Source organism: Natator depressus, chromosome 28 (assembly GCF_965152275.1).
Source record: "Natator depressus isolate rNatDep1 chromosome 28, rNatDep2.hap1, whole genome shotgun sequence".
Classification (NCBI taxonomy): Eukaryota; Metazoa; Chordata; order Testudines; family Cheloniidae; genus Natator; species Natator depressus.
The window spans coordinates 7,687,489-7,712,917 of record NC_134261.1 but is presented as its reverse complement, the minus strand read 5'-3'; the positions used below and the strand labels follow the sequence as shown (position 1 = coordinate 7,712,917).

Below are 25,429 nucleotides of genomic sequence, written 5' to 3'. Positions count from 1 at the left end.
CCTCCCAGAGCCCACACTTCTCAGCCCCTGCACCCCAATCCTCTGTCCCAGCCCACAGCCCGCACCCCACACCCAAACTTACTCCCGGAGCCCACACTCCTCCCCCCCGCCCACACCCCAACCCCCTGTCCCAGCCCAGAGCTCACATCCACCACCCAAACTCCTTCCTGCCTGACCCCCGCAACCCCTCCTGCACCCCAACGCCCTGTCCCAATCAAGGTACCTCACTTTATGTTCATTTACTTCCCACTACTTATAATATAAGAGAAGGATGAAGAAAAAAATGAAAAATGGGGGGAGATAGGAGAGAACGTTCTTTTTCTTGGATGGGTCCCCAGGAGGCCCCCCGAAATGAAGCTGCACTCGGGGCCCCACTAACGCTGAATCCTCCACTGTAGCAGGAACTCAGAAAGTCACACCTCGGTCAACGGCAGGACGGGGGTTTGAAAAAGCGGTTCTTTTTCCCTCCCCTTCACGAGAAAGAAAGGAAGGGCTGGCCACTCTGGTGCAGAATACCACTTGTTCCTCTGGCTGAGGAAGTGGAAACCAGGCACAGGCGACTGGTGTCTCCCGAAGGAAGGGGAAGGGCACAATTTCAAGGTTCAGCCCCACCCCATTAGGATTAACGGCCGCTCCCAGGTGTGAACAAGGCAGGGAAGGGAAGCAGGAAACGCAGCCCCTCTCCACTTCCCCCTCCAGCAGCTGCTGTGCAGGGAGGGAGCCTGGTAACACCCCATGATGTAGCAGGGATGCTAACCCAGGTGGGGCACGTGACCCCACTTAGCGCCCTCTGCAAGTGTTGCCTCTGAAATTCAGAAAACTTGCGAGTTCAAGGCACAGCTCCACTCCCGGAAGAAAGCGCAGCACTACATGCCCAGGGTGAAGGGGTGTGCTAAAGCCTGGAACCAGGCGAGAAACCTTCAGCTCCTCAGTCTAATGCACTCCCAAATGAGCTACTTTGGCAATGACTGGGCCAACCAGGAAGGCTTAATGCACTTGCCACAGCTCATGCTAGGAAGATTAAAATCCAGATGTCACAACGCAGGAGACCAGCAGTGGACTTGGGCCCAGAGGGGCAGGCTGGGGCTTCCTGGATCCCATTCACTCAAAGCCAGCCCCCTGCCATGTCACAAGCTGTCACTGGTGCCCCCAGGTTGGCCAGAAAGGACCATCAGTCCTCACTGGAACAAGTCCACCCACAGCTCGCAGTCAACTCCCAAGCCCAACATAGCACACCATCTTGGCCAGAAAGAAGCCCACTCAGACTCACCATTGCTTATTTCCTTCCACCCAGAACCCTGCTTCTTCTCCTGGGCTGCAAGTAGCCATCCCTGGGAAGCCAAGCGGCAGGCACAGGATTCTGCCTCCCAGCAGCCAACTCCACCTCCCCAGGCTTTGGCAGAATGAATGGTGGAGCTCTACTAACCCCACTTAGCAGCACTTAGCCGCTTAGCTTCTGCCCTGCCTTCCTCAGCATGACTTTCCTCTTTTGCCCCATTCCTGCCTCACTTCCTCCTTTGGCAAGTCCAGCAAAGAGGCCATCAGGAAGAGCCGGCCTCCATAGGCCAACCTCCAAGGGGAGAGGAGGCCAAGCCACAAGGCTCCACAAGGTGACTGGCCCAGATCCTCTAGTTTTCCTAGGCTGATGCCAAGGTGCTTTCTCAGCTCATTTCACCACCCTCTGTCCTGCAGGGATTGGGGTTATCCCAGGGACAGGCCAGTGGTAGAAGGAGGAGCATCTTGCTGGACAGCTAGAGGAGCTGGGAAAAGTAAGCCACCATGTTTCTGCCCAGTTTTGAACCTGGGGCCTTTTGCATGTGAGGCAAATGTGATAACCACTACACTACAGAAACTCTGTCCCAGTGCTCTGCCCCTCCCTTTAAATTCCATCCACTTGGCTGGCCCTCGTCCTGGCACACACTGATGGGCGAACCTGGAGAAAGTGGTGGCAGCCCTTCGATAGGTCAACTGGTAGAGCAAAGGACCGGAGCCAGCTCCCAGGAAGTCATCCTTACATCACCCTTGTAATTCTTGCTTGAAGGAGAGCTTCTTTTTCTTCCCCTTGCCAAGAAAGAGCAAGAGAAGAAAGAAAGCTCAGGTGGGCCAACTCGGTGCACAAGCCCCCGCTGTCTTTTCCCGCTGGGGAGCCTGAAATGAGGGACTCATGGTGGGTAAAGGCAATGCTGAGCTTCCAGAAAACAGCCCACCCCTGCACACAAAGGAACCAAAGTATACACTGAAGCCTGGGATTAAACCAGGGATCTCCAGAGCTTCAGTCTAATGCCCTCCCCACTGAGCTACTTTGGCACCACCAGAGCACCTTTTTGGCCTGCTGCTTCTCTGTCTGGGACATTTTTGTCAGCCACGGCACACAAAAAGGGCATCATTGCGAGCACCCATGAAGGCAAGATGAACTTTTGCCTGCCTTGCTCAGCTTGACTTGCTTCCTCACCCCATTCCCACCTTAGTTCCTGGCTTACCTGGTGGCTGAAGGTGACTGGGACCCAGCGGCATGGGGAGGGAGTTGGGCAGCTAGACCCTGGCAGCAAGAGTCCTGCCACCACTTGCCGCCCCACCCTGTTCTCCCTGCTTCACATACTGGCTGCCAGGGACTTGGCACCCAGCAGCAAAGCGGGAGGTGGACAGAGGCATCCTCACCAGAGGAGGCTCCGGCCACGTCTTTGCCTCCTCTCTCTGGGCTCCTGGCTTGTCTTGCTGGCTGACAGGGATTTTGGGGTGCAGGAGCACAGGGAGCAGGAAGGGCGAACGTCAGCAGCCACCTCCCCCACATGCGGGGAAATCGGCTTGACCTGCTGGCCCAGCTTACCAAGTCACCAGGCCTCCAGCTCGCCCCATTCGACTTAATGGGTTGACCTGGTGGCCAGAATTCTTTCCGGCTGGGATTTCCCCCCAGAGGTACCCTACATGTGTTCAGGGTCCCCTACAGTACAGACCACACAGGAAGGCTTAATGCTTGAGCTGCAGCACGTGCTGGGCAGCCTTAAGGCTGGACTCCCCAAGGCAGGAGAGAAGCGGAAGACTTGGCCCCTGGAGGAGCAGGCTGGGGCTTCCTGGATCCCATTCGCTCAAACCCAGCCCTCCGCCCCCACATCCAAGCCATCAGTGGTGCCCCCAAGTAGGCCAGAAAGGAGCAGTGGTTCTCAAGTCCACCCACGGCTCGCAGGCAACTCCCAAGCCCACCACAGCACACCATCTTGGCCAGAAAGGAGCCCACTTAGTCTCACCATTGCTTCTTTTCCTTCCATCCACAACCCAACTTCTTCTCCAAGAGGCAGGCACAGGATTCTACCTCCCAGCAGCCAACCACACCTCCATGGGTTCGGCCCTCAGAAGGGCAGGCGGGGTCTTCCTGGATCCCAGTTGCTCACAGCCAGCCCAACCCCCGCCTCCAAAGTCATCAATCATGCCCTGGGCTCGGCCACAAAGGAGGAGTGGTTCTCGCTGCCCTATGTGTGGCAGGGAGCCTCTCAAGCCCATCACCGCACCCCCAGCTTGACCAGAAAAGAGCGCTGGAACACGCACACTCGGACTCAGCTTTGCTTGGTGAAGCTCTGGCTTGGTGAAAGGACAATTCACAGGAAGACGTTAGCAGATTTCTTCCCCTTTCCAGGCCCCAGAGAGTGAATGTTTTCCTTGTAGCACTTTGCTTTATTGTTAACTCCTCCTCCTTGCTCTGAATTTCTTCTAGTAACAAACTCTAGTTTTGCTGTAGGCTTTGATGAGTAAAGGGCCATTTCATTTCCCATTCAACCTGCCTCACGTACAGATGAGACCTCTTTCCTCTCCATGGGTCCTGCCCATGTGTGTGTCCATTCACATCCCATCCATTCTTGCACTCTCCATCTGCACAGATTCCCTTCCCAAGAAGGAGTGCTTAGTGCCCAGATCTATGGGTAACATGTTGTCAAGGTGTCACTTAAATTTCAAAAACCCAAGAAGATCCCGGCAGCCCCCAGCTCTTCCTGTTCCCCCTCCCTGGGCAGTTCACCTGGGCTTCAAAACCTCCCCAGTCAGTTTGACATCACAAAGGGACTGTGGGTTTCCCAGGTCACCAGGTAACTAGGTAATGAAATCCTCTCTGCAGGGGCCTGGCCTGAGACTGGCATGAGTGGGTCTACTCTGCACACTAAGCGTGGGATCCAACTCAGGTTTGAGCCCAAGCCCCCAGTCTGTGCAGACACATATCAGTCCGACTTGGGTCAGCAGGCACTCAGGACCCAGGTCCTAGGACACAGCTAAGGAGGACTGGCCACCAGGAAGTTTAGACTTGAAATTAGACGAAGCTTTTTAACCATCAGAGGAGTGAAGTTTTGGAACAGCCTTCCAAGGGAAGCAGTGGGGGCAAAAGATCTATCTGGCTTTAAGATTAAACTCGATAAGTTTATGGAGGAGATGGTATGATGGGATAACATGGTTTTGGTAATTAAATATTCATGGTAAATAGGCCCAATGGCCTGTGATGGGATATTAGATGGGGTGGGATCTGAGTTACCCAGGAAAAAATTTTCTGTAGTATCTGGCTGGTGAGTCTTGCCCATATGCTCAGGGTTTAGCTGATCGCCATATTTGGGGTCAGGAAGGAATTTTCCTCCAGGGCAGATTGGAAGAGGCCCTGGAGGTTTTTCACCTTCCTCTGTAGCATGGGGCACGGGTCACTTGCTGGAGGATTCTCTGCTCCTTGAAGTCTTTAAACCACAATTTGAGGACTTCAATAGCTCAGACATAGGTGAGAGGTTTTTCGCAGGAGTGGTGGGTGAGATTCTGTGGCCTGCGTTGTGCAGGAGGTCAGACTAGATGATCATAATGGTCCCTTCTGACCTTAGTATCTATGAATCCCGAGCCCAGTCCCTGTCATTGCACAGTGGGGAGGCAGGTCAAGCAGCAGATCCAAGTCAGAATGGCTGCATAGTGCAGTGTGGGCATGTAACACGACCCCCGCAAGTCCTCGGTGGTGGATCAGGCAGAAGAGGATCGTTGGATCCCAACCACTGTGAAAGCGGGTGACGGCTGCAGCGACTTGGGATCTCCAGTCGTCTCGGACTTTCCCTGCCACTGGGCCCCAGACCGCCTGCTTGTCAGGACCGTGCGGTTGCTGCCGGCCTACCCGCTGGCCCACGGTTAAAGAAAACACCCACAGGCGTCTAGCACGCCCTGAAGGTGTCTCTCAAGAAAACTGCCGTGGCCATCCCAAGTAGGGTGACCAGATGTCCTGACAGTACAAGGACAGTCCTGATATTTGGGGCTTTGTCTTTTATAGGTGCTGTCATAAATATAAAGGAAAGGGTAACCCCTTTAAAATCCCTCCTGGCCAGAGGAAAAATCCTCTCACCTGTAAAGAGTTAAGGAGCTAAAGGTAACCTCGCTGGCACCTGACCAAAATGACCAATGAGGAGACAAGATACTTTCAAAAGCTGGGAGGAGGGAGAAAAACAAAGGGTCTGGGTCTGTTTGTATGCTGCTTTTGCCTGGGACAGAACAGGAATGGAGTCTTAGAACTTTTAGTAAGTAATCTAGCTAGGTATGTGTTAGATTATGATTTCTTTAAATGGCTGAGAAAAGAGCTGTGCTGAATAGAATGACTATTTCTGTCTGTGTGTCTTTTTTGTAACTTAAGGTTTTGCCTAGAGGGATTCTCTGTGTTTTGAATCTAATTACCCTGTAAGGTACCTACCATCCTGATTTTACAGAGGTGATTCCTTTACCTCTATTTACTTCTATTTCTATTAAAAGTCTTCTTGTAAGAAAACGGAATGCTTTTTCATTGTTCTAAGATCCAAGGGTTTGGGTCTGTGGTCACTTATGCAAATTGGTGAGGATTTTTACCAAACCTTCCCCAGGAAGTGGGTGCAAGGGTTGGGAGGATTTGGGGGGGAAAGACGTGTCCAAACTACGTTTCCCAGTAAACCCAGATAAAGTTTGGTGGTGGAAGTGGAAATCCAGGGGCAAAGGGTAAAATTAATTTGTACCTTGGGGAAGTTTTAACCTAAGCTGGTAAAAGTAAGCTTAGGAGGTTTTCATGCAGGTCCCCACATCTGTACCCTAGAGTTCAGAGTGGGGAAGGAACTTTGACAGGTGCCTATTACCAACCACCAGTTTTTCACACTTGCTAACTGGTCACCTATTCACAAGTTGGGAGGAGCAAGCCACCAATTGACCTCAACGGCGCCACATCCTCCCGCAGGCAAGTGGCCTGCTTTGAGGAGAAGCGCCTTGTCCCGGAAGCTGAAAAGAGAGATAAAAGGGAGAAAAAAGAAATCTTTCTCCCAGCGGGCATCTGACCTGCCAGGAAATGTCTGCACCTACCGTGGGCATAGGCGGTGAGTTATATGGGCCCATGGTGCCCATGCTCCAGGAGTATCCAGAGCTGGGGACCCTGCTCCACCAATATTTGCAGCTTGGCCTCTCCCCTGGCTCTGCCTCGAGCGGGCCCCGGCCCCCACCTGCCGCCCCCCCCCCAGAGCGTCCCGCACCCTGGAGTGTCCCTGCTGGAATGAAAGCGGCGGGCGGATCTCCCCTGCCTGCATGGCGACGAGAGAGGCTGGCAGCAGCCTGAGCACTCAGGACAGGGAGGAGGCACACACCACACGTGCTTGGCAGCCTCCCCTCGGTCCCCCAGGAGACGCGATCCTCTACAGTGGCCGTCACTCACCTGAGCAGCTGCTGGGGCTTCGGTGAGTGTCTGGCCTGTAATCTGACCCCCCCCTTCCTCCCGCAGCCACCGCTCCTGCCCCACGCTGGGCAAGGGGCAGCCCCATCCCCCACCCCCCGTGAGGCTACGGTGAGGGGCAGCAGCAGGGGAGGCCACACATGATGGCAGAACCCCCACCCGATACCCACCATAGGGGAGGCGAGGGGGCTTCCTGGCCCTGGCCCTAGGAGCATGTGCAGTGACAGTGATGCAGAGTGAGTGTGCTGGGGGGGGGAGGGAAGAGGAGGGGTCCCTCAGCCAGAGCTCACTGCTGAAGGCGGGGAACGGAGTGGGGGAGTTCTCTCTGACCCTAGCCCTGAGGCGGCCTGTCTGCACCCCAAGCTCCTCATCCCTGGCCCTGCCCCACCCCAGAGCCTGCACCCCCCCAGCACCCCAACCCCGAGTCCCAGACCTGAGCCCCCTCCTGCACTGTGAACCCCTCATCCCCAACCTCACCGCACAGCCCTCACCCCTGCACCCCCTTCCTCCACACCCTCTCCCATCCCTAAACTCCCTCCCAGAACCTGAACCCCACACCCCTCCTGCACTCCAGTCCCCTGCCCCAGCCAAGGGCCTGCACCCCATATCTCCTCCCCCACCCAGACTCCCTCCCAGAGCCTTAGGCAGGTGGGGGGAAGAGTTTGGGCAGGGGTGGGTTCTGGGCACCACCAAAATTTCTACAAACCTGCCACCCCTGGGGTCTGTGGTTCCAGGCTCGGACTCCTGAGTCATCGCAGGACCCATATGTAAATCCATGCAAGACATCATCCTCAAATAGAGGGATCGCTGATGGGGGTGGACATGTAACATGACTGTGAGATCAGGGTCAAACACATGTAAGCCCAGGTTCACAATGCATCGGGGATGGTTAAACATGGACTTGGAAACAACCAGTCCTCAAGCACAGGTCACACAGACCTTTGAGAGAGGTGTCCCCCTTGAACCCTGCTGGTTTTCCTCCTCTTGTTGGGTTTCTTAGGACCACTAAGAGCTGTAGGTTTGTCACGGGACAAAAAGCCCTTGTTCGTCTCTGAGGCAATCTAGTCTGGGGCTGGCTGGATGAGAAAAGAGAAGGGCAGAAAGATTATTGTGGAAGAGAAGCCGAGTGAGAAGCATTTGGGCTCACTGCCCATCCAGCACTGACCGACAGCACTGCCGATTCTTCTTGCGAGACAAAGGCTGCCTTCTCAGACCCAGCAAATTAAATCTAGAAAAGGGGATGGACATTTTTATATGGCATTTCCTCTAGTTTTTTAGAAAGGAAAATTGAACAAATAGACATTCCATTCTGATCAGCCGTATTGACCAGCCAGTGTGTTATCAGCAAAGCAGGGTCTTTAGATCCACCATACAGATGTCAGCCACATCAACTAATAGAGTAGCAGCTGTAGTAGGTTTTTATCCTCAATATAGACTGGCCATTGGGTTGGGGAGGGGGAATGAGACACACACACACACACACACACACACTTCCCAGGAATTTTACAGCTATTTGCTATCAGCTGGGGAATGTAGAAAATCCAACCCCTGCAGTATTCCTATGCATCTCCAATAATTCCCATCATCCCCCACACACATGTTCCTAACTCTCTTCCACCCTCAGTGGCTCCTGGCTCTGTCTCCTCATAGACTATCAGAGTTGGAAGGGACCTCAGGAGATCATCTAGTCCAACCCCCTGCTCAAAGCAGGCACAATCCCCATTTTTTTTTGCCCCAGGTCCCTAAATGGCCCCCTCAAGGATTGAACTCACAACCCTGGGTTTAGCAAGCCAAGGCTCCTTGCTCCTCACCTCTTTGCATTGGGATCAGACTGGTTACTCCACCTATTCCACCCTGCTTGGTGCCAGCATGGGGATCATGGAGAGCACTGGAGAGACACGCTCCCTGATCTCCTGGCTGATGCTCTGTACCACACCAAACCCTGATGTCCTCTCCATGGCTGCAGTGTAGAGGGAGCCCAGTGACATGGGATGAGAGTTAAGGAGGGTGGTGGAAGGGAGACAGCTTGCGGGGGAGGAATTCCCTCTTTCTCTCCTCCGCTTTCTGTTCTTTCCTTTCCCTGCCAGGATGGCGGCTTCTATTTCAGATGAGACGGTTACTGAGAATGCAGGAGGTTTCAGAGCAGAAAGACCCTGTGAGCTCAGGGGAAACTGCTCCCATCCCAAATTCCATCCCAGCTGGGGTCTGCTAGATGGGAGGGACCCAGAGCTCTGCTTGCAGCCGGAGCTTGAGCATCTACACTGCAATTAAATAGTCTGAGCCCTGGGAGCCCGAGTCAGCTGGCACAGGCCAGCTCTGGGGTTTTTAATTGCAGCGTAGGCTGAGCCCCTGTGAAGGGCTGAACCTGCAGCTCCAGCCCTGAAGGGATGGCGCCACCACGTGGCTGGTTTAACCATTCCCCACTGGGGTGGTTTTACAGGGAAACGCGTTTCTCTGCAGGGAAAGGAACCTCTGTGCCATAGTTCGGCCTTTGTGCTGGGATAATATAGCGAATTCCAGCACCGGGCATGGGGGTAACAAACCTTCGCCCGTTATTTTGCTTTTAGCCCAGCTCCTGGGCCAAAAATCCACTGTTCTGAACGGGGGTAGGAGTCAGCAATGATTGAATTAAAAAATCTTCAGGGGAGTAGCTGCAACTGGTCCCCAAAAGTTTCTTTGCGTTCACATCTGCACAGGAATGAGGCATAAAGCAGAAATGGGGGGAGGGGCTCTAAATGTAAATCAGTTTTCGGGAGAAATGTGTTCAAACACAGTGAGACTGGACGTATGGAAGAAATAACAAGTGATCCCCAGCATCTTCCCCCGAGCCTTAGGTGGGGATTAGCCGCCAACAGCTGCGGCGGCTGCTCTGAGGGGAGCGGCATAAGCTGTCTGCCCCTGGGGGCAGCCCCCCAGCTGGTTCAGCGGGGGCAGATGGTGAGTGGTTGGGGAGGGATGCCGCACCAGCTGGGGTCTGGAATATGAACAGGGGTCGAAGGAACTTGCCTCCAATGGGGGTCGAGGATGCGGAGGAGGTGGAATTGGAGCATCACAGTCATCAAGAGTCCAAGCTGCTTGGGGGGTGAGCATGGGGGGCAATGGCCCTCCTGGATTTTTTGTGCATCCCTTTCGCTACTTGCCCACAACAACCTGGCTGTCCGCAGCTTGCTCTGTGTGCTCTGTGGAAAGGGGCTTCTAGGAATCGGCATTTCCGGAGTCATAAAGGAGAAGGAAAAGTGAATGCCTTAGAAAAGTCTCTGGGTGTGTATTAGATGGATGGGGAGGTGTCTAGAAACCACTCTGCTCTAGTCCCTTTTCCACGATTTCCGTTAGAAAATCTGAAGCAGGGAGCAAGAAGAGTTGCCCTCTCTGAGGCTTGAACTCAGGACCTTCAGATTATGAGACTGATGCGCTGCCCACTGCGCTAAGAAGGCTTGGAAGAGCTTTAGGCTCGGTGCTTATAGGACCCTCCTCCAGCAGTGACGGAGCCTGGCGTGTGCTGGAAGAAGCGGGGAGCTCTGGTGCCCACAGACCTGTCCTGGCAGCTTTCTCCGCAGCAAAGAAATCAATTCTCCCTGCCCCTGAGCAACCCACCCGGAGCTAGTGCCAGCATGGGTGGGGGGTCCCAAGCTTTGCACCAACTTCTGCATTTCAGAACTTCCTCTCAATGACCCTAGTACCCGTAGTGCCAGCTGAATTAGACAACGCAAGCTGAGGAAGCTACCTGGATAATAGAAACCCCGTGCTCCAGGGAAGGCTTGAACTCACAACCCCAGCAATATTGCCCTTTGCACTAACCACCTGCACCCCTGCAGGGGCTCCTTGGACAGCGTGGGGAAGTCGGCCGTGATCGGTCTCTGTGGTTCACACCTTTGCCTGGCAACTGAAAGGCTGCCGGTTCAAACCTCACTCAAGCTGTGGCTTTCCAGCAATGAGACACCAGTCCATTTTAACAGGAAGAAAATCTCCTCTAGTCTCATCTAGCCCCATTTGACTCCTTCTGCCTGTCTTCTTCCTGTAACCCTTCTGCCAGGCCAAGTTGATAGCAGCAAGGGCCGGGTTCACAGGGGTTCCCTCTCATCAAAGCAAACGCAAAACTGGCTCGAGCCCCCACCCAGTGACCTGGGAAAATCCTACACACCCCCTGGGCACCTCAAAGAGGCAATACTTCCCCTCTCGCAAGCTCAGAGTCTCGGTGGAGCAGAGAATCTTTAATAACATGAGGTAAACGACATCAGCATTAAATTGGGGAAACACCACAACTAGTGTTCATTAACCAAACCATGCGCAAAGACCCACCCCAGCAAATTGGGCCACATCCTTTCCCTCGGGTTCTTGAGTCCCAGAACCCAAACGTCTCTTGAGTCCAGCAACCCACAAATCACCCAAAGTCCAAAAAGTCCAGCCCCAGAGTTCAAAAGTTCATCTGCAGAGTGTTACTCCCCAGTCTGGCTAAAAATGTGCCTGTGTGTGGGGGGGGAAAGAGGTAAGGGGCACCTTACATGACCTGAAGCTGACTGCCCCAGAGGGCTCCGCTCCGCTGTCTCACGAATGCTCCGCCAACCTATCCACGAACAGCACCACTGTGCTCTAGATCTTCCGGCTCCCCACTACTTGACACAGCTCTCAGTGATTTCAGCTCATAGTAGTGGGAGCCTTAATGCTGGTGCACCATAAGACCAAAGTGAATTCAGCACAGGAGCAAGACTCTTAATAGACCCAAAATTAGCTCTGTGTGTGTCATTCCACAGTGGAAAGAAACAGAGCTGCAATTGGTGTTTCAGGCCCTCACAAAGGGACCAACAACACCAGATACTAATACCTGTCTCAAGCTTCTCTCAATTCACAGGGTTTTGGAACCCATGCCCCTTGCCTAGCGAGTGCTACTTAGTTGATGGTGAGTCCCTCCATCATAACAAAAGGCCAAGTACAGTTCCAAGCACAGTTCCCATAATCAGGGTAATAAAATTTATTCTTCCTGCCCCAATAACAGAGACACTGGGGATCCCACAACAGCCAAACTGATCATTTGGGCAGCTATGGCCTCATTCTAGGCGGGGTGGGTGTGACTATGCAAATGAGATCAGCCCCTGAAGTTCTTTTCCACAACTTGCCACACCTCACCACCAGATGTCAGGGTGGAGCTCATCCTGACTCTGCTTACATCCCTCCCCCATCAGTCCCTTTCCTTCCGCATTGGGGCCATGCAGAGGGGAGCCCCAGTCAGTCTCTGTTACCGAGAGTCTCTATCCCATAAGGGGAGGGAGGGGTCGCTGTAAAGCATTGATAATGGGTGGGGGAGGGGTGTGCGTGGTTAGGGGGAGAAAGGCTGGAGAACTGACAGTGGGCCCCAGAGAGAATCCCCCACAGACTGGGGAGATCCCCTGCTGCCCACCATCACCCAGCTGTGGGAAGGACAACTTGGGATTGCTTGGGGAAGCCACCTTTAAAAACACGAGAGTACCATGCTAGTTACATTTTCATAAGACCAAAGCCTCCTCAAACCCAGTGTCACAGTCACTGGGACGACTTTGCCCTGATATTTTACCGGCCGCAGCCACAAAGCGAGTCGAATTACGGCTCCCGTTCGGCGTCAAGGCCCACAGACGAACCCGGAGGCTTTTCCTCCTCAGGTCCTGCCGTCATTTCATGGCTGGCCTGTTCCGAGATTCGTCGCTGGGCAAAGCAACGTCAGGCCCTTGGGAGCGTCCTGCCCCGCCCGGGTCCCACCTGCCGCCCCCGGGCAATTTAAAAGGGCCCGGGGACCCCCACCGCCGTCACCGGCAGCACAAGGGGGCTGAGGCGGCTTCCCGCCCACCCTCGCTCCACGTGGCATGCCAGTCTCCGAAGCGGCTGGCGCGTCCCTGCAGCCCTGGGGGTGGGGGGATCTCCACACGCCTCCCCCGCCCCGAGGGCCGACTCGGCCATCTGTGGCAATGGGAGCTGCAGGGGTGGTGTCTGCGGGCAGCGGTGGGCAGAGCCCCCCCCACACACCTAGGGGCTACTGCCAGAGGGGGGTGCGGATCACTTTCAGGAGATGCCCGAGGTAAGCGCCACACCTCTCACCCTCTCCCGCATCCCCAACCCCCTGCCCAAGCCCAGACCCTGCACCCAAACTCTCTCCCAGAGCCCAGCCCCTCTCCCTCCCACAGCCAAACTCCCTCCCAGAGCCTTAGGCAGGTGTGTGGGGGGGTGGGGGGGGGCAGGACTTGGTCCCATTCTGGGCACTACCAAAAATTATACAAGCCTGCCACCCCTGTCCAGCCCAACCTTCTGCAGGTGCCCCTCAGCCCCCACCCATGCAGGGTCTGAAGCTTGCATTGCTTAAATTCCAGGATGCTGGGGGATTTCAGTTCCCCTTTGTCCAGCGGGAACCTTCACCCCACTCCCACCCAGATTCTCGTCCATGGGATGAATGTCGGGGGGCTGGGCCCCTCTTTGTCTTTTCTCTCTCTAGGACAGGCCAAGGTGCCTAGACCTGGAGCATCTGAGCACCCAGGACCTTCGGTGGAGCTGCCCTTCGCCTTCCCCTTCTGTGGTCCCATCTGTCATTGACTCCAGCCTGTTTCCTATCCATCGTCAGCACCATCCCAAGCCAGCTGCACTCGCCTCAAAAAGACAGTGTCCCCTGGTGGGTGTAAATCACTGACCTCTCTCCTCTCTGAGCACTGACTGCCCCTCCGTCTCCTTGCCCCTCAGTCTGGGCAGAGGGGACCTTTCCCTCCAGGGCTGGAGGATTCCCCCTTCTCATCCGCCATTGTCCCAAGCCGCCCCTTGGGGGGGAATCTTAAAAGTATCAAGGTGACTTAGGAGCAGAAACCCACACAGACCTTCTGTGCAATGGGCACCTGCCCCGCACTGAGCAGGACTGAAACTCCTGCAGGGAGACTGCTGGGCCACATCCCCTCTGGGCCTGAGCAAAGCAGCAGGGTGAAAAGAGAACTTGGAGATGCTGGGGATCGAACCCAGGGCCTCATACATGCGAAGCATGTGCTCTACCACTGAGCTACATCCCCACATGGGGGCTGTTGGGGATGGGTTACACTCAGAGCCCTCCTGTTTCCAGAGCTTCCAGGGGCCTAACGGCAGCATGGGGGACACATTCCCTGCTCTGAGGGCCAAACCCTCTGTCCTGGAGGTTGCTGGTTCTTAGGGGTCACTTTGCAGCAGGGCCAGTTTCTCTATGTGGGGGAGAGAGAGGGCCTGCCCGGGACTCAGGGTGCAGAGATACACTCGGCCCTCTCCCCTCCATTGACTGGCTGGAGCTGCCACCCCCTGCTGAAAGGGAACGGCGCTGGGGGGCGCTGTGAGTCGCTCAACACCTCACCCCGGTGGAAGAAGTGGGCGGGGGGCGCTCCAGGTGTTTCTCGGATCTGCTATTTCCACCTGCCTGTAAAGTCCAGCTTTCCCCAGCACATTCACTGCAGTGCACTCGGGTCACTGTTTCCATGGCTGACAGCAAAGAATCGCTCCCAGTTTCCCTTCTCTCTGCAGCACGATTAGCCTGTGTCGGTGGTTAATGAGGTGGATCTAGTTGTCGATGGTTATTCATTCCCCACCTGGACAATTCACACAGTCCCTTTCCTGCTCAAATCCCCAGCACCTCACTGATCCCGGTAACAGGGGTTGGGTTTTCCCTGAGGCCCTGAGATTCTCAGCGTCCTTTTTTCCCTCCACCTGGAGTGAACTCAGCTTTTCCCCATCCCAGACACTCCATGAAATAACAGCAGCAGCATAAAGAAAGCGGGGAGGGAACATCTCCCGGCCAGGGCTGGAGGTGCCCAGGGCCCCCTGCTTCTCCATTGTTTCCATCGCAGAAGAGGAGGGTTCCTTGGAATTTGACACCCTGCTTTGCACAAGGGACAGAGAAAGATCTTGACGTTCCTGTGTCTGTGCAAAGAAAATTGTCCTTCTGTGTGAAAGAGAGGCAGGAAATGGCCCCACGGGGGGATAATATCCTCAGGATTAAGAGCAAAGGACTCAGGCTGAGAACTGATTTAACTCCACTCATCTCATTTAACTCCACTCATTAAGAAATTGTCTTCCAGGGAGAGATTGCAAACTTGTGACATTAATCCAGACTCGGGGGGTTTGGGCTGCTCTAACTCTTGGAAAAAACATGAACTTGATTCCAAGAAGGGAGAGAGGAGAAGCCTCAAGCTGCCTTTGGTCCAAGGCTGGTGTCTCCTGGACAGTGGGAAACATCCCTCACTGCTGCCAGGGGATAGGTGGCAACTGGTGACATCCCAGGGTTGGGATGAAAGGGGAATGTTGCATGGACTTTATCATACATGCTCCATCCTCCTTCTCAGAGCCCACAGGAGAGAATCTAGGGAAGGGCGAGCCATTTCTCAGCTGCATTCTCAGGAGAAGTCGGTAGCTGTCCCTGAACAGACACCCAGGAGAGTAACCACGGCGGTTCTGCAGAGACATCTGGTTGCCAGAGGATCCAGCTAGGAGAGGGAGCACTGGGGGATCTGCGGTTTTTGCAGGGGGGAGAAGGGCCAGACCAGTGGGGCTGTCTCAGGAGTCACAGTTGGCTTTGCCAGTGGGGAGGCTGTAGGTCACACGTTGCGGATAAGGTGGGGCATTAGGGACTCCAGGATGTGAGGGAGTTTAAAATGGAACTGCACAAAAAACTTCCCCCTTTGCTCCCTACTTTGGCCTGTCCCCTTTTCATGAAAATCTCCATCTCTAACCTGGCTCTAGAAACCCCCTCTCTCCCTTGGGTATTTTCACATTCTTCCTTTTTTCATTGTCTGTTTCAAATATTTTTGCCATCAAAATCATAGAATCATAGAATCATAGAATATCAGGGTTGGAAGGGACCTCAGGAGGTCATCTAGTCCAACCCCCTGCTCAAAGCAGGACCAATCCCCAATTAAATCATCCCAGCCAGGGCTTTGTCAAGCCTGACCTTAAAAACTTCTAAGGAAGGAGATTCTACCACCTCCCTAGGTAACGCATTCCAGTGTTTCACCACCCTCCTAGTGAAAAAGTTTTTCCTAATATCCAACCTAAACCTCCCCCACTGCAACTTGAGACCATTACTCCTTGTCCTGTCATCTTCTACCACTGAGAATAGTCTAGAACCATCCTCTCTGGAACCACCTCTCAGGTAGTTGAAAGCAGCTATCAAATCCCCCCTCATTCTTCTCTTCTGCAGACTAAACAATCCCAGTTCCCTCAGCCTCTCCTCGTAAGTCATGTGTTCCAGACCCCTAATCATTTTTGTTGCCCTTCGCTGGACTCTCTCCAATTTATCCACATCCTTCTTGTAGTGTGGGGCCCAAAACTGGACACAGTACTCCAGATGAGGCCTCACCAATGTCGAATAGAGGGGAACGATCACGTCCCTCGATCTGCTCGCTATGCCCCTACTTATACACCCCAAAATGCCATTAGCCTTCTTGGCAACAAGGGCACACTGTTGACTCATATCCAGCTTCTCGTCCACTGTAACCCCTAGGTCCTTTTCCGCAGAACTGCTGCCTAGCCATTCGGTCCCTAGTCTGTAGCGGTGCATTGGGTTCTTCCGTCCTAAGTGCAGGACCCTGCACTTATCCTTATTGAACCTCATCAGGTTTCTTTTGGCCCAATCCTCCAATTTGTCTAGGTCCCTCTGTATCCTATCTCTGCCCTCCAACGTATCTACCACTCCTCCCAGTTTAGTATCATCCGCAAATTTGCTGAGAGTGCAATCCACACCATCCTCCAGATCATTTATGAAGATATTGAACAAAACCGGCCCCAGGACCGACCCCTGGGGCACTCCACTTGACACCGGCTGCCAACTAGACATGGAGCCATTGATCACTACCCGTTGAGCCCGACAATCTAGCCAGCTTTCTACCCACCTTATAGTCCATTCATCCAGCCCATACTTCTTTAACTTGCTGACAAGAATACTGTGGGAGACCGTGTCAAAAGCTTTGCTAAAGTCAAGAAACAATACATCCACTGCTTTCCCTTCATCCACAGAATCAGTAATCTCATCATAGAAGGCGATTAGATTAGTCAGGCATGACCTTCCCTTGGTGAATCCATGCTGACTGTTCCTGATCACTTTACTCTCGTGTAAGTGCTTCAGGATTGATTCCTTGAGGACCTGCTCCATGATTTTTCCGGGGACTGAGGTGAGGCTGACTGGCCTGTAGTTCCCAGGATCCTCCTTCTTCCCTTTTTTAAAGATGGGCACTACATTAGCCTTTTTCCAGTCATCCGGGACTTCCCCCGTTCGCCACGAGTTTTCAAAGATAATGGCCAATGGCTCTGCAATCACAGCCGCCAATTCCTTTAGCACTCTCGGATGCAACTCGTCCGGTCCCATGGACTTGTGCACGTCCAGCTTTTCTAAATAGTCCCTAACCACCTCTTTCTCCACTGAGGGCTGGCCATCTACTCCCCATGTTGTGATGCCCAGGGCAGCAGTCTGGGAGCTGTCCTTGTTCGTGAAGACAGAGGCAAAAAAAGCACTGAGCACATTAGCTTTTTCCACATCCTCTGTCACTAGGTTGCCTCCCTCATTCAGTAAGGGGCCCACGCTTTCCTTGGCTTTCTTCTTGTTGCCAACATACCTGAAGAAACCCTTCTTGTTACTCGTGACATCTCTTGCTAGCTGCAGCTCCAGGTGCAATTTGGCCCTCCTGATTTCATTCCTACATGCCCGAGCAATATTTTTATACTCTTCCCTGGTCATATGTCCAACCTTCCACTTCTTGTAAGCTTCTTTTTTATGTTTAAGATCTGCTAGGATCAAGTACATTTAAAATGAGAAAAACAATCAAGCAACACATCTGCATCTCCTGCACCAGGCATGGTGTCATGTCTGACTTTTTCTCCTGAAAAGTCCAGGCAGGCAGCGTCACCCCACTGCACACCAGGCCCGGGGCTTGCACCCAGCAGTTCTCGGGGCTGCGGGGCAGAACTGAGCTTCACTGGCAGCAGCGAGGGGGGACGGGTGGGATGGAGCTGTCTGCGGAATATTTTAATCCTTATCTATTTTTCGGAGGATGAAATCAATGCAGCTTCCACTTCTCCGTCTCTCCCCAGGAAATAACGTGTCTGTGCAAGGCACCCAAACCTTTTCACAAGAAGAAGCGAAATGAAACGGCCACACGATGGCATCAGAACCTAAGACATGAGAAGCCACGTTCTTTTTCAATGTGCATTGAAGCTAAAAAGGGAGGTGTTTTCTCTTTGACTCCTAGCCCCCCCCCCACTCTAATCCACTCGACACCCCTTTCCTCCCACAGCCAGGAATAGAACCCAGGAGTCATGACTATTAGCCCCCCTACTCTAGCCCCCTAGACCCTTCTCCCTGGGACAAAGGAGAAGCTCTGCGACCCTGTACTGTCCCCGCACCTCCCTGCTTGTGCGGCACTTGAAACCCAATGGGGTTTCCTTGGGCAGTTTTGAATCTTGCTCCCAGGAAGGGGGTGAGTTTAGGTGCAGGTTCCAAATAGCGCAATGAACCAGCCAGCAGGGGCAGGAGGTATCCGTGTAGGAGCTATTGAAATAATCTTAGCAACGTACGTCAGGGAAACCGTTATTAATGAAGTGTCGATAAAAGGTCAGAATGGGATCGTGTCAGTGTCACAGTGGAGGGCTCTGTGATGGTTTTCAATTTGTCATCCAACCCTAGCCACCGCCTAGCACATGTTTGAACCTCTTCTTCTCTTACCGTTACTCGTTATCAGAGAAGGGGAGAGAGAGAAACATAGAAACAGAGACCTAGTGACTGAAGGAAACATTTCTTTGCTCTTTGCTTGGCTCTGTCAGTTATTTGGGTACAAACTCACCCCCCACCCACTGTCTCTGCTGGGCCCCATGGGCAGGAAGAGCTCAGCTGTCAATGGGACTTGGGGAGCTCGGGACATTACTGTGAGTTGCTTGAATGTTTAGGTGAAAATCTCCTAAACATGGAAACAAGCTCAAGGCTGCTGGAACTCATCTTGCATCTGAGGCTGTTGAAGCTATAAGGCAGAGTACTAAGTATAACATTTAAACTTATGTTTGACCTCAGAGAATTAAACAAATGTGTCTGTGAAAAGAGGGGAGTCGAATTCAATCCCTTGTCCCCATCAATGTGCAAACCAGGAACCTGTTGCTTTGCATTCCTGACGTTGTGTCGCCATCATGTGGCCATTCTGTCTCAGGCCCTTGAATTAAAAAATTGTTTTTTTTTCATAGAAACCATGTTTTCCTCGTAGAGACAAAGGAGTAGATTAATCTACAAAGGGAAGGTGATTCCAAGGCAGTTCTGGAGGGAGAAGGGAACGTTTTCAGCATCACTAAGAGAGAGAAAATAAACCTATTAATTTCAGCTACAGACACACTTCACAGCATGAAATACACAATTTTATGCTCAATGAGTTGTGTTCATTTAAGTAATATGAAAAATACGCCTTGGGCAGTGCGTGAAAACCTCATGGCATCGAACAACCCACTTGATATAGTTAATGTACGACATGATATTTAAAGAAGTTAAGAACGCTGGGCTTATAAATTAACGTGCTGTGCCTTTTACACACGCACGAGACACAGCAGAAACGGAATTAGGTGAGCTACTAAAATTTCCACTTTCTCACAGCATTTTAGTTCTCAAGGTTGTTTTAATTTGCTTATTTTTTTGGAGCTAGAAATGGGGAAAGAGAACATTGAAGTCAGTGGAATTACCTCAGTGAGGGATTAGTCTCATTATTTGTCAATAACAAGAGCCTTTGTTAACACAGAGTTAACTTTGACTGTGAATATCTCTTACCCTTCCAGAAACTGAGTTCAGTAAAACTCAAACTCTGGAAGAACAGGGAATACAGAGCGACAGTACATGCCCAGATAACCTTAACTCTGCCCTCTAGAAGAGAATCCCTGATCGCATATGAGAACAAAGAAAGGTTTGGGGACAAATTACAGCTACTCCCCAAGAGTTTGTTTCTTCTGCAATTAATTGATTCTGGCCCCATCAGTTGATCTTGGCCTGGTGTCTGGCCGTGGAATTTACTGTTTCCTATTTTTATCCCAGGGTATTTAAAGACGAAACTGCTTTACAAAAGTTCCTTTATTTTAGGTGATACAAACAGGCCACTTCCCCACCTATTTCAAGGAGATGGAATTTTCCCAACCCACAGGGAACGTAAAATAACATGCTCAAGATCACACATTCCTTAGGAGAAAATGAAGGGAGAAAAAAACAAAAACAAACCCACCAAATCATTCCTGTTTCTACCCAAGCGATCAGTGAGACCAGAAAGTGACGCTGTGCAAGTAACGATCTGGTCCTACACTAACTCTGCGGTCACTTAGAGGCAGCCACAACCAGCTCTGTGGTTGGTAACCTTACAGAGACTCTGCGGGTGATCACGAGCTCGAAGCACGTTCCCTTTCAACAGCTGCCATTGGAAGGCATCTGACAGTCACAAGGAACAACGATCTGTGTTAAAGGAAGGTGGCCATTTATTCGAGCCCCAATGTATATTGTGTGCACAAAGAGAGGATTGAATGTGTAACAGGTAGTTTGGTAAATCGTGGTTATTTTATTTTTGGAGCAGACTCCTGTCCACCTCCAGTAGAGTTCTCAGTCCCAATGGCAACTTACTTACCGAATGTAACACAAACTAGTCCATTCCTCCCAAGGGGATGGGGTTCTTGTTCTTCCACACAATGGAGACCAAGGACCTGCAAATGTGCCTTCATGTGTCTTTGTTTCATTGACGAAAACATAAACTAGACACTCAGAGGAGTGGAACTGATTTCAGCTGAGGGACCTCTTTGCTAGGTTTCTATGCATTTGCACAGGAAAACACCTAGTGTTTCCATTCATCCCTGTTCAGTGGAACTCCCAAACATAATGGGGATGGAGAGGCCCTTATTTTTGTTAAGGGAACAGGCTTGTAAGGGGGCATTTGGATTTGAACCAAGGACCACTTGAGCTGCAGTCAAACACTCGACCACTGAGCTACACCCCCATGGCATTGGCATAGGCAAGTCAGTGATCTTAAGGATTTTGAAGGACAGGCCCTGCCTCAGAGAGCTCCTTTTCCATTCCCAGACCATGGGTGGTTTTAAAAATGGGGTCTGATTAAACTTTATCTATACATGTAGACCCCACAGCTTGCCCACCCACCAACACAGCTTCTCCCACTGACATAGCTACCCTCTCTCGGGGAGGTGGATTAACTACACGGACGGGACAGCTCTCTCCCATCCCCTTAGAGCATCTTCATTAGTTATGAATAAGTAGGAAATAACTGACTGAATGGACAGTAACCAATTTATCAAATATTGCTGAGCCTGCATTCAATATGGGTAACTGGTTGTCACAGAGTGTGGGGGAGTCAGGGCCCTGCACCCCTCTTCCTGGGATTCACCGAGACTCTCAGCCAGCCAGTAAAGTGGAAGGTTTATTGGACAACAGAAACACAGTCTAAAACAGAGCTTGTGGGTACAACCAGAACCCCTCAGTCAAGTCCTTCTGGGGGGCAGGGAGCTTAGACCCCAGCCCTGGGGTTCCCTGCGTTCGACCACCCAGCCCAAAACTGAAAACAACCCCCCCTCCCCCAGTCTCACTCCTCCTTCCCCCAGCTCCTCCTCCAGCCTTTGTCCAGTTTCCCAGGCAAAGGTGTCACCTGAGTCCAACCCCCTCCCAGCTCAGGTGACAGGCTCAGGGCTCCTCACTCAAGTGCAGTCATCCCCTGCTCTCCCACCCCCCGTGCAGACAGTCCCAGCAGAACTAGACGCCATTCCCCAGTCAATCCACCCCACTCCCTGCTGCGTCACACTGGTCATATTGGGCTGCATTAGGAGAAGCATTGAAAGCAGATCAGCAGTAACCAATTTATCAAATGTTGCTGAGCCTGCATTCAATATGGGTAACTGGTCATATCGGGCTGCATTAGGAGGAGCGTTGCCAGCAGATGGAGGGCAGTGATTATTCCCCTCTATTCGGCACTGGTGAGGCCACATCTGGAGCATTGCGCCCAGTTTTCAGGGCCCCCTCCCGCTACAGAAACAAGTTGGAGAGAGTCCAGGGGAGGGCAACAAAAATGATGAGGGGACTGGAACACATGACTTATGAGGAGAGGCTGAGGGAACTGGGGTTATTTAGTCTACGGAAGAGAAGAATGAGGGGGGGATTTGATAGCTGCTTTCAACTACTTGAAAGGGGGTTCCAAAGAGGATGGAGCTCGGCTGTTCTCAGGGGTACCAGATGACAGAATAAAGAGTGATGGTCTCAAGCTGCAGTGGTGGAGGTCTAGGTTGGATATTAGGAAACACTATTTCCCTAGGAGGGTGGTGAAGACTGGAATGGGTTCCCTGGGGAGATGGTGGAATCTCCTTCCTCAGATGTGTATAAGGCAGTGTGGACTGTTAGATTGAGACTGCTATCCCTCTGCCCAACTAGGGGTGTTTCTTTCACACTGCTTCTAAAAATACAATCAATGCATTTTGTTGATACCTAAATCTGGGATCAAGATGAAACATTGTGATTGTAAGTCAGTGAGAAAATCTCTGCTGAGTTCGACAGAAGGAAGGTTTTCTCATCAGGTTCTAGCACACGATAAAAGTTCTGAAGGTTCTTCGAGCTTCCAGACACATGGGCCAGAATTTTCAGAAGGTCTCAACCCCACCCCTAGAGCCAGATTTTCAGGTGAACTCAGCTCCCATTTGGGCAATAAACATTTTGGCCAGATTTTCAGAAAGGCTCAACACACTGAGGGCTGAGCTATTTTGAAAACAAAAGGTGGTAGAAGTTGTAGGTGCTGGTTGCTTGGCCGTCTGGCCCACCATGCAGGAGTTTGAGGTTCAACATTACTTTCTCAGAATGGTAGCAACCATCTTTTATTCCCTTAAAAAGGGAGCAGGGAGACGACATATAAAAATCGGTTGTGCTTTAGAAAGTCTCCAGAAGTTGAAAGAGATCTGCCATCTCCGCCTCCCTGGAAAGTTCACAACAAGTTAAAGAAAACTAAGATTGATAAGTGGATTGACTAACAGTGACAGGCTGGCCAAGTGGTCTAAAGTGTCAAACTGAAGCCTGTGTCTTTCCGTCATTTGTGTTCTGGGCTCCATATGAAGGTGGGTGTTCAAATCCCCTTCCCGACACAATCATTGCCTTCTACCTGAGAAATAGCCTCATTTCAACCTCTCCTGTAACATTACAACACCAACTGCTTCGCATTTCTATGATAGAAGTTGGAGAGAATTCAAAAGTGGTGCATTCAGGGCACCTAGTTGAGGTCACGGGTGGTCTAGTTATAAGCTAAGGTTGTTCAGTCCTGTCTGGGAGGGTAAGCTCTGGAGAACACGGATCATCTGGAGATTTCTGAGGGGAAGCAGGAACAGCTGATCCAGCCGGCGGAGGACAGCCATCTAGGATCCTAAGGAGATATTTTGGCATCTAGGGACTGAGAAGTAAATCTCAGAACAGAGAGCTGAGGTGGTGCTGATGACTATTTCCTGCGGCTAAGGCTAAATGGAAGTGTGTACATCTAGGAACAAGCAATGTCAGCCACGTATACAGCAACAGCGGGATCTCAACTAGGAGTCGAAAGGTCATTTTACCTCTGTATTTGTTGTGCCCACTTCATCCAGTTCTGAGGTCCCCAGTTCAAGAAGGAGGATGAAACATTTGAGAGGAGAAAGAAGAGCCATGAGAAGGATGAAAGGCTTAAAAACCCCGCCTTGCTGTGATAGTCACGAAGAGCTCAGAAAAGATTTAGGGGATGACGATCTCACTCCCTAAGTACCTACATGGGGAACAATACTTACTAACAGGCTCTTCAATCTAACAAGACAAATGTATAATGTGAGCCAATGGCTGGAAGTGAAGCTAGACACATTCAGATTGGAAATAAGGCGTGCTTTCTGACAGGGAAGGCAATTAACCATTGAAAATCTTACCCAGAGTCCTGGTGGATTCTCCATTCCTGGAAATTTTCAAATCAAAAGTGGATCTATTTTTTTAAACGGATCTGTTCTAGTTGAAAAGGAATTCTTCGGGGGCAGGTTTCGGGCCCGTGCTAGACAGGAGGTCAGACTGGGTGTTTACGAAGACCCCTTGCGGTTTTAAAATATGGGAAACAAACCCTTAAATGACAAACGCTTTATTCTGTGAACCAAAAGGAAGCGCTTCCCCTGGCTCTTTTTCTCATTTTGTAAACAGGGGCTTGGAATGTCAACTCTCAGTGAAGCTTTGCCTTTAAACTGAATTAGGTGAATTTTCCAGCTCTTGATCCTCTGAGTCCAAGGAAGAATCCCTGAAAAGCAGGTGAGGTTTCAGTTCAGAATTTCATAGGTTAATTTGATGCCATCCAAGAGCGAACACTTAGGTAGGGAACAAGTGAGAATTTGTTGATTGAGAAAAATTCCTGGTGAAAATTGGCAAAGCTGTGGATCTTTTTAAACATTCCAGTGAATTTACACATGAAGATACAAACAGAGAGAGAAACACAGAGAGAGAAAGAGAAAACCACACACTGCACAGGCCCATGCAGGCATTAACAAAAATCAGACCCACACACAAACCCACACAGCACACAGAGAATCATAGAATAACAGATTCAGAGCAGGCTGCACATCGGGGACAGGAGGACGGTGAAGAAATTTGGCATCATGTGACTTCCAGAAGAAAAAAGGGGAACGTCCATGTACCAGCAACACCGGTACATGTAAGTAACCGATTTCATGTTCTCTCCACAGGTACTAATGCGGAGAGTGGAACAGATGATACATCTCAGGGAAGGGAGCAGAAGGAGACTGCGCCAATTGGAAGGCCTGAGATGCACTGTCCTAGGGTTGGGGGTTCCACGACCACCGCTCCCAAGAGAAGGAGGCGGGTGGTGGTGGTCGGGGACTCTCTCCTCAGGGGGACTGAGTCATCTATCTGCCATCCCAACCGGGAAAACCGAGAAGTCTGCTGCTTGACAGGAGCTAAGATTCACGATGTGACGGAGAGACTGCCGAGACTCATCCAGCCCTCGGATCGCTATCCCTTCCTGCTTCTCCACGTGGGCACCAATGACACTGCCAAGAATGACCTTGAGTGGATCACTGCGGACTACGAGGCCCTGGGAAGAAGGATAAAGGAGTTTGAGGTGCAAGTGGTCTTCTCGTCCATCCTCCCCGTGGAAGGAAAAGGCCGGGGTAGAGACCGTCGATTCGTGGAAGTCAACGAATGGATACACAGGTGGTGTCGGAGAGAAGGCTTTGGAATCTTTGACCATGGGATGGTGTTCCAAGAAGGAGGAGTGCTAGGCAGAGACGGGCTCCACCTAACGAAGAGAGGGAAGAGCATCTTCGCAAGCAGGCTGGCTAACCTAGTGAGGAGGGCTTTAAACTAGGTTCACCAGGGGAAGGAGACCAAAGCCCTGAGGTAAGTGGGGAAGTGGGATACCGGGAGGAAGCATGAGCAGGAGCGCGTGAGAGGGGAGGGCTCCTGCCTCATACTGAGAAAGAGGGGCGATCAGCGGGTTATCTCAAGTGAGTATACATAAATGCACAAAGCCTGGGAAACAAGCAGGGAGAACTGGATGTCCTGGCAAAGTCAAGGAATTAGGATGTGATTGGAATAACAGAGACTTGGTAGGATAACTCACATGACTGAAGTACTGTCATGGACGGATATAAACTGCTCAGGAAGGACAGGGAGGCCAGAAAAGTTGGGGGAGTTGCACTGTATGTAAGGGAGCAGTATGACTGCTCAGAGCTTAAGTATGAAACTGCAGAAAAACCTGAGAGTCT

The 25,429-nt window shown here is 51.8% G+C and overlaps 4 non-coding genes across 4 annotated transcripts; all 4 read right to left on the bottom strand.

Moving 5' to 3' along the window:
• Positions 1 to 1,780: 1,780 nt before the first annotated feature.
• TRNAV-CAC (transfer RNA valine (anticodon CAC)) lies at positions 1,781 to 1,853 on the bottom strand. The gene has a single exon. It is a non-coding gene; the product is annotated as a tRNA-Val (tRNA).
• Positions 1,854 to 10,049: 8,196 nt separating this feature from the next.
• Positions 10,050 to 10,122, bottom strand: TRNAM-CAU (transfer RNA methionine (anticodon CAU)). Its single transcript has one exon. It is a non-coding gene; the product is annotated as a tRNA-Met (tRNA).
• Positions 10,123 to 13,632: 3,510 nt separating this feature from the next.
• Positions 13,633 to 13,704, bottom strand: TRNAA-CGC (transfer RNA alanine (anticodon CGC)). Its single transcript has one exon. It is a non-coding gene; the product is annotated as a tRNA-Ala (tRNA).
• Positions 13,705 to 20,583: 6,879 nt separating this feature from the next.
• Positions 20,584 to 20,655, bottom strand: TRNAC-GCA (transfer RNA cysteine (anticodon GCA)). The gene has a single exon. It is a non-coding gene; the product is annotated as a tRNA-Cys (tRNA).
• Between the last annotated feature and the right edge of the window lie 4,774 nt (positions 20,656 to 25,429).